Source organism: Ursus americanus, chromosome 8 (genome assembly GCF_024610735.1).
Source record: "Ursus americanus isolate L20-20 chromosome 8, mUrsAme1.1.p, whole genome shotgun sequence".
NCBI lineage: Eukaryota > Metazoa > Chordata > Mammalia > Carnivora > Ursidae > Ursus > Ursus americanus.
In genome coordinates, this window is record NC_142134.1 from 37,635,786 (window position 1) to 37,644,729 (window position 8,944).

Here is an 8,944-nt window from a genome sequence, read left to right on the forward strand (position 1 = left end):
ATTTGTTTTTGTTATTGAGTTGTAAGAGTTCTCCATATATTTTGGGTATTAGACCTTTATTAGCTTTATGATTTGCTATCATTTTCTCCCATTCTTTGGGTTGTTTTTTCACTTTTTTAATAGTGTCATTTGAAGAGCAGTTTTGTTTTCAATTTTTATCAAGTCTAATTTTTATTTTTTCTTTTTCTGCTTGTGCTTTTGATCTCATAAGAATATTTTACTAAATCCTAGGTCATGAAGATATACTTCTATATTTTCTTCTAAAGGTTTTATAGTTTTAGTTCTCACATTCATGTCTTGGATCTATTTTTAATAATTTTTATATGTGGTATGAGGTAGGGATCAGACTTCATTCTTTTGCTAGCTTTGGATTTACCTTGCTTTTCTTTTTCTAGTTCCTTAAAGTATACAGTTAGGTTATTGGTTTGAAATCTTTTTTCCTTTTTCTTCCCCCCCCCCATAAATGTTTATAGCTCTACATTTCCAAATGAGCACTGCCTTCACTGCATCCCAAAAGTTTTGGTGTGTTGTATTTTTGTTTTTATTTGTCTTAATGTATTTCCTAATATCCCCTGTGATTTCTTCTTTGGCCCATTAGTTAAGATTGAATCTCAAGTGTAACCCAAGCTTATTTCAAATTTATTCCTTGCCCCAGACTGCTGTAACCATCTGTTAGTTTAAATGCTTCTGGCAAAAGCCACTTAGGAAGTCATCCCAGCCCTGGGAATGCTTTAAGTTAGGTGAAATAAGTGTTTTGTACTGGTCATTGAGAAAGGTACCAGATGTATGGAGACCCATAAACACAGTTCTTTGACAATAAGGTCCTTGTTGCTTTCTCTAGTTCTAACAGTTTGCGCTGGAAGTGTAGCTGCCGATTTTTAGTTTTTTGAGGAATCTCCGTTCTGTTTCACATGGGGACTGAACCAATTACATCCTCATTAAGGGTGCTCAAGGGTTCCCTTTTCTCTACATCCTTGCCAATACTGGATAGCTTTTGTCTTTTGGATGATAACCATTCTAACAGGTGTTAAATGATATCTCATTGTGATTTTGACTTCCATTTCCCTGATGATTAGTAATATTGAATATTTTTTTTATCCATCATCCTGGCCGCTGTATGTCTTTTTTGGAAAAACGTATATTCAGGTCCTCTACCCATTTTTTAGTCAGATTTTTTTTTGTTTTGTTTTGTTTTTTTGCTATCATGTTGAATGAGTTTTCTATATGTTTGGATTTAACACCTTATCAGATACGTGAGTTGCAAATATTTTCTCCCACTCCATAGGTTGCCTTCATCTTCTTAGTTACTTCTGGGGAGGGGTGGGCGGGATTCCATACTCACCATTTTCAGTGATGTCGCTCTTAAAATACTGTTTTTATAGCAGTACTCCACACTGAATCTAATTTCTCAGTTTGCTTGCATTTCCATTCATTTCCTCTCTCTCTCTATTTCTCTCCTTCAGTGAAGGACCTGAAAGCAGAGAAGAACACATTATTTTAGTTTGTTTACAAAGGAACTAGTCAAAAGTCAAAATGCAACACAGTTGGGAAAGGAATTTTTGATAGCTATATATCCTGAAGAATACGACCTAGCCACAAATAAATGGACAGGATAAACTAGATGCAAAGATACAGCCAGAGAGAGAAAGTAAATTACTTCTAAAATTATTCAGCACCCAGGAATGTAACTTCAGTCTTCTCTCCTTGCAAATGGCAATATAAGATAGTTAATTTTTTGAAGCAAACAAATCACCTTAATTGAACACAGTTTTCATTTTAAAACAAGTTGTAGAGCTTAAGGCTGAAGTCCTCCAGAGAAAATAGCCTTATGATTTATATCAGCACTGCTCAAACTCAAGGCAATTTGTGAGGTTGCATATGAATAATGCAGGGTGAGAACAGCACAGGAGGAAACCATTGAAAGAAAGTAAATGAAGTCCCTTTAAAATGGAATATATAGGAAACTATTTAATTTGAATTATTCACCAACACTTGTGATATTACAGGAATAACCATAGATCAGTGAATATTTCAATTTTTAAGATAGGGTCATGCTGTTCCTTTTATGTATTAAAAAAAAAAAATCCCAGAGACCAAAAATGGTAAAGTGAATGAGAAGTGCATTACAGCCTACAGCCTATGAATATGCACGGACGTGCTAGAGTTCACCTGAAAAGAGGGGAAGAAAGGCCTTCAGAACTCTGTGACACACAGCTAGAGCTGTTGACTCAAGATTCACAAAGGCAGTTTCTGCTAGCTTGAGAGAGTGTTCGATGATCAGCAGAAAATGCACCTTTTAGATATATTTTAACTATTTATGACTCTAATGATGAGCTGTATGTTTTGGAGAAATTCCAAGTACCTGAGTAGTACATTATTTCCTTTATATATGAAATAAGGATGAATGTTGCTTCTTTTTTCTTTTGCTTAATCCTAAATGTATAGTGTTGAGTGGTTTAATATGTAATTATTTCAAGAGAGTCAAACAGGAAACTAAAAGGGTAGATTGTTCAGTAATGTTGTAATAACTGCACAATTAAAATACCATATAAAGCATTTGGTATTTACTCCATTAAAATCAAATAGAAAACCTTACCAATTGTCATATCAATTAATCCTATTTAATGTTACAGATTATTTTTAGGCATAGCAGTTCTTTGGTAATATACTCACTATGTGTATTGACACTGTTTTAGAGTCACAGAGGTGAAAAGTCACCTGATCTATAGAAGTTTAAAATCAATAGTCTTAAATTTAATAGTGTAAGAATTCTAAATGATCTGGGAAAACAGCCAGCTGACCAATATTAGAGTAAATGACTAGGCCTGGTATTTATATGGAATATCTTTAACTAGAAGTCAAGTAACCATGGTTAAAATCATTTAATTCAAAGAGATGCTAGGCCATGTTTCATAAGGAGGTATGGAACAGCCTGAAACCATCTAGTCTATCCAAATATTTCTGTAAATCAATAGCTGCTGAGAGGCCCTAATGTTCCATAGCTGGAAAAATAAAACTGTAAAAAAAATTTTATCCTTTTGAGCAATATCATAGAGAATAACATGAATTTGTATAATGCAAGCTAAATGATAGAGGGAAATGAGAAACATTCAAATCATTCAACTAGATAGGGCATTTATATTCAGGCCAAGCCAATATTTGATTTCAGATTCTCGTGAACACTACTGATCAATAAGAATAAACGAAGTTCTTTCACTTTGAATGTACAAGTCTGGGCTGTTAGGATAAACTAATTTGATTTGGCTGCTTTTAGCATCGACTTTAATTTCAGGCGTGTGTTGTAATTGGCTAATGTTTGGTTAGCATTCTGTATAGGAACTTCTTCCTCATGTTCATATTTTAAGGTCTCTCTGTGTGTCTTGGTACACCCTTCCAATTCACTAGAAACTGTATTTTGTTTACCTGGATCTGGACATTTGGAGGTGGCGGGGGGTAGGGATAGGCATTGGGGAGAATTTATAGAGGACTAGTACAAAAGGACCATTATATTTTAGAGCTCCTCTGAATGCTTTCTAATGACCTGAGAGGATTCTGGATTCTCTTAGACCTAGCTACAAAACATTCTCAAATGTTATGAAAATTCTTTAATCATCCATTTTTTTCTGAGAGTAACTTCAGTTCTCTGATAATTTCCATTAACATGAATGCTGCGCATCTTTCTTTGTCCAGTAATAACTCTTGAATAGGCCACCTATGAGATATGTACAAGACTACAGAGAAGTGATATTTTTATTCAGTTTCCATCTGCTTGATATTAGCATTAAAGCAATGCTCTGGCTAGGCCAGTTGGCTTTAGCATAGTTGTGAAGCCTGGCAATTCCCCATTAGTTCTGTTTCCTATTATGTCAAAATGCAAGAAATCATGTTTAATGATAAGAATCTAAAAATGTCTATCTGTCTATCTACCTATCATCTATCCATCCACACACATGCATATATACACGCTTATTTAGGCATAAATTAATATACATATGTATATATATATTATACTTACACCTAAAATGAAAGAGTTTTTTTTAATAGATGAGATTCTTCACATATGGTAGGGTATATATTGAAAACATGATCTTTAGTACATATAGTGTGCAGAAGACATCTTTGTATACAAAATATTATATATTAGAGTGGCAATTAAATTGATAAAATCACCTTCAAATAATAGAGAATCTGTGATATCTGGATATGCTATAAAAATTAAGAATCCAATATGCTCTGTTTTTTCTTCTAATTGTATAAATCTTTCACCTTTCACTAAAGATTTCCATGGAGAGGAACAACTCTGAGTCTTCAGTCAATTTTTTGAGGGCTTGTTTTACCAGGGCTGAAAAAAAAAAAGTAAGAGCCAGGCATTAGAAACTGATTGCCCGGGTTTAAATTCCAATTCTCCAACATACTAGCAGCCTGATCCTGTGAAAAATCGCTGAATATCTGTAAAATATGATAATCATTATACTTATATTGGTGTCATTGAGATGAAATAAAATAATTCAGAGGTTACTATCACTGTGCCTAGAACATAATAAATGCCCAGAAGATGTAGTATTTTTAGCATTAGCTTCTATTTCTGGCATTGAAAATATATAATAATATTTTAAATTTTCAACAAGAATACTGATTTCCTAAATACTTTATCGAAAATTATTGAAAAGTTCTACCTACATTGTAATCAACTTGCTTTATTTATTTATTTTTTTATTACACTCATGCTTTCCACATCAGTCAGTTATGGCTCAATAATGCTACATGGCAGAACTCCTCAAAACCGCATGACTTAAGATAGCTGTCATTTGTTCTCTCTCACACATCGGCAGCTCACCTGTGCATCAGGTCACCTTGGCTACACTTACCTGGGAGCCCAGCTTTATGCTGGGAGGCAATGGGCCTTGGCTCCTCTGTATGCATTGGCCTCAAGTCTGCTCTATGTGAGGAAATTCTGAGGCCCAAGTTGAAAGGAAAACTCCTCCCAGGGCCAAGACAGACTCACAAATGCCCTACTGCACAAGCATAGTTCAAACCTTAATTTGCATCCCATTTGTTAGTGTCTCAGTGGCTAAAGCAAGCCATGTGGCCGACCCGGCATAATGGCAGGAAAGCGCACTTCTGTGAAGGTGAGGACAGCAGTAAATGTCTTTAAACAGCGTTCTAATCTACTATACTCTGTGACTTTGAAAACTATGTAATGGATCAATTAAATTTTGAACATGTTGATAGCTATTAGTATGATTTTAATATTAATCCCTGGTTTTTAAATAATCATTATCTCATAAATGTTCCCTAATTTTTTAATAATCATGATCTCATAAATGTTCACATCAGTCCTTGCAGGCAAGTGAGGTAAAATCGTGTACATTTTCTCCACAATAGTTGGTAAATATTCGAACAGAAATCTTTGGATCTGTATTAGCCTGCCTGGGTTCCCATAACAAAACACCACAGCCTGGGAGGCTTAAAAAACAAAGATTTATTTTTTCACAGTTCTGGAGGCTGGAGGTCCAAGATGAGGGGATTGGCAGAGTTGGAGTCTTCTGGTTGGTTTCTTCTTCTTCCCTTCTTGGCTTGCAGATGGCCACCTTCTTGCTGGTCATCTCTGTGTTCATGTGTGTCTAGTGTCTCTGTGTGTGTACCTGAATTGCTTCTTCTTATACAGATACCAGTCATATCGGATTGGGGCCCACTGTAAAAACAAAGCAAAACACAACTTAATTTTAACACAATCATGTCTGTAAAGACTGAATTTCCAAATACAGTTACATTCTGAAGTAATAAATGTTAGGCTTTCATTCAACACATGAACGTTGAGGAGGCACAATTCAGCCCATAAAAGTATTTTTTAAAAGATTTATTTATTTGAGAGAGACAGAGAGAGAGAGAGCACGTGGCAGGGAGGGGCAGAGGGAGAGAGTCTTAAAGAGACTCTGCATTGAGTGCAGATGCTGGCTCAATTTCATGACCCTGAGATCAGACCTGAGCCAAAACCAGGAGACGGACACTCAATCAACTGGGCCACCCAGGCACCCCCACAACGGGATTTAATTTTTATTTATTCATTCATTTGAGAGAGAGAACAGAGAGAGAGCACAAGCAGAGGGAGAGGCTGAGGGTGAGGGAGATACATGGGGCTGATTCCCAGGACCCTGGGATCATGACCTGAGCCGAAGGCAGACGCCTAACTGACTGAGCCACCCAGGCAATCCACAGCAGGATTTTTTAAAAGTGTCTTTTAGATAGATGTTAGGAAACCCAAAAGATTGATTGTTTCTGTTTAATATTAAATTGAGAAATAAAGGAAAGGTGTATATCCCAAGGGTCAGAGCAGTAGAGTGAGAAGAGCAATGATGGTGCCGAGATTGGGATTCAGAACTGTGCATCAGTCCAAATTCTATCACTAATTAGTAGATTTGTGTGGACTCAAGTAATGATAATCAGATTTTTTTAAAGTATAAGTAAATGCCACTAAAAGTGATTTGAAAAAAAAAATGGAGTATTTAAGCACAGACTTTTGTGTCTACTATCCATTAGAAGAAGGTCTTGATAATTAGGGAAGTTACTTAAATGGCTTCTTTGAGACAGGCATTTCACAACCAGTAATTGTTTTCAATGTTTATTAATCTAATTTTTCATAGTTTCCAAAGATCTCTGAACAATATGATCAATGTTCACAATTTTTTAAACAAAAGTAATAAACACAAATTTAAATAGTATTGTTTTTGGTTTTTTTCATTCTTATTTAGGGTAATATTAAAGTTTTTTTTTTCTTTTTGAGCTGTTTCACTTATTATCCCTTTTCTGAATTTAATGTTTTAAATGTGTAACTGAATCAGTTCATGTTCATGCAGTGATCTCTAGGGCCAAGGTAAAATGTCTACTACACAGTGTATGTCCAGCTCTCTATTGTTTTGAATTTCTTCCAAGATTTTGCATATTTTCAAATTTAACCACTGTATTAAACCTGTGGGTTTTCCTCTCTCATTTGCTTTTTCTGAGTAGAAAATGGGTTCCCAAACCTCTTCTGTACACAAGGCACAAAAATGATAGGTTTTTTCTCCATATGTCCATCCTTCCTTTTCTCCCTTCCTTCCTCTCACTTTGTTTTTTGTTTGTTTTGTTTTGTTTTGTTTTGTTTTTCATTCTTTTCCATCTCTACACATTTTAACAGACAAATCAAGAGGCCTGTGAAATGTTGGGAGGCAATTAGGGAATAAAGAAATTTGAGATCAGGTATTAGAAGTTAATATTACTACTTACTGAGATTATTTGCTAAAGAATTAAATAAGTATAGCATGACTTTCTTCTTTTGTCATAATCCTATCTGAAAGGAATAGTTGAAAGAAACATCCTGTAAAGCCAATTCAGTGTAATATTTTAGATGCTTAGGAGTCAACATTAAATATTTTAGCAAATGATTTAAAATATAATTCACCTAAAGTAACCTGGTTTAAAGACTCTTTGGGGAATTATAATAATGAACCATACATTTTTTCTCTTTCTCTTTGAGGGGTTTCTCATTAGAGTTTAGGAAGTTAAACCTTAAGCTATAAGAAGGTAAAATATATGCCAAGCTTTGTCGAATATTTGATCTTGAGATAATAAATTAGAAGTGACTTCCTTATAGTGTGGCCTCCTTCCCAAGTGTTCTATATCCTCTTCTCGGTATTATATCATCTATTCAAATATCATCTATTCAAAATAAAGCAAAACCAAAACTGCTGGTAGGGGGAAGAAATGTGTTTAGGTATACATTTATATACCACCCGTCGAGACATAAACATCCTAAATGCTAAATTTTTTTGCTTGTTTGGTATGTCTACAAATAACTAGTGTATATGCTGGGCCTTGATTGATTGTTAAAGGATCTACTGTCAGTTTGAAACTTTCCTGTTTTTACTCTTCCTTTGATAATGGCTCTGCTGTGCCCAAGACTATACAGATTTATAACTCAGACCCAGAAAGTCTGAGAGGAAAAATTTGGATGAAGATGCCATGCATCAATTCTACATACTTTCTTCTTTTTAGCCTAAAACAAACAAAATAAAAAGAGAGAGAGAGAAGCAAATTAGTCTAGCAATTAAAGATATTGGTTTGTTTCAGAATTAGAGAAATTAATCCTAGCTTCCATAAAAAATAGAAAAAATTTCTCTTGGCTTACGTAAGAAAGACTTAGTTATTGCTTACACAGCCTGACACAAGTTATGTGGCCTTTCTGGGTCACTTTTATGTAGCAATGACTTCAGTTGCTAGAAGTCTTTCATTTTGTTGCTCCATTGTTCCCTAGGGCTCAATGATTCCCTACTTCAGGGTAACTGGGGATCCAAAAAGATCCATTAGGCTCTTCAGGATGTTTTAAGGGTCAGGCCTGAAAGTAATATAATCCTTTCCCCAAAATTTTTATGGGAAGATGTCAGTCACAGTGCCTAATCGTTTGCAAGAGAGTCTGACTAGTGAAAAGCAGCACATGCTTTGGTACAGTCATAATCTCTGTCATTTTGGACAAATAAGAAAGCAACTAAAATGGTAATGGAGATTGAGGTCAAAAAAGATCAATGATAAGTATGTACTAAGTGCTTTCTTATATCAATAGAGGCAGAAATGACTGGGTTTAGGGCTAAGAAGAATCTTATGTTCAACTAAACCCAATTCCTTATGTAAATGAGTAAATGGATGTCCATTCATTCATTTCTTCTTTCTTCTACTTAGCATTCATTTACTAAATGCTTTGCGTATGTCAGGCTAGGCTCTCTGTTTATGTATTGGGAATGAGATGCCATTTCTGCTTTAAAGAAGTTCAGAGACTATCACTAATAACCAATGCACTAATAAGTGTATGTGCAAGGTGCGGTGGGAGCATAAAAGAAAGAGCACCACACTCTACATGCAGGTTAGGATTCGAGACCTTAGAACTAAAAGAAGCAATTTCATGCAGTCT

General features: G+C 35.1%; 1 non-coding gene across 1 annotated transcript; it reads left to right on the plus strand.

The window, feature by feature from the left end:
- Positions 1-4,228: 4,228 nt before the first annotated feature.
- Positions 4,229-4,344, plus strand: LOC123804107 (U5 spliceosomal RNA). The gene has a single exon (XR_006783073.2). It is a non-coding gene; the product is annotated as a U5 spliceosomal RNA (small nuclear RNA).
- The last annotated feature ends 4,600 nt before the right edge of the window (positions 4,345-8,944 follow it).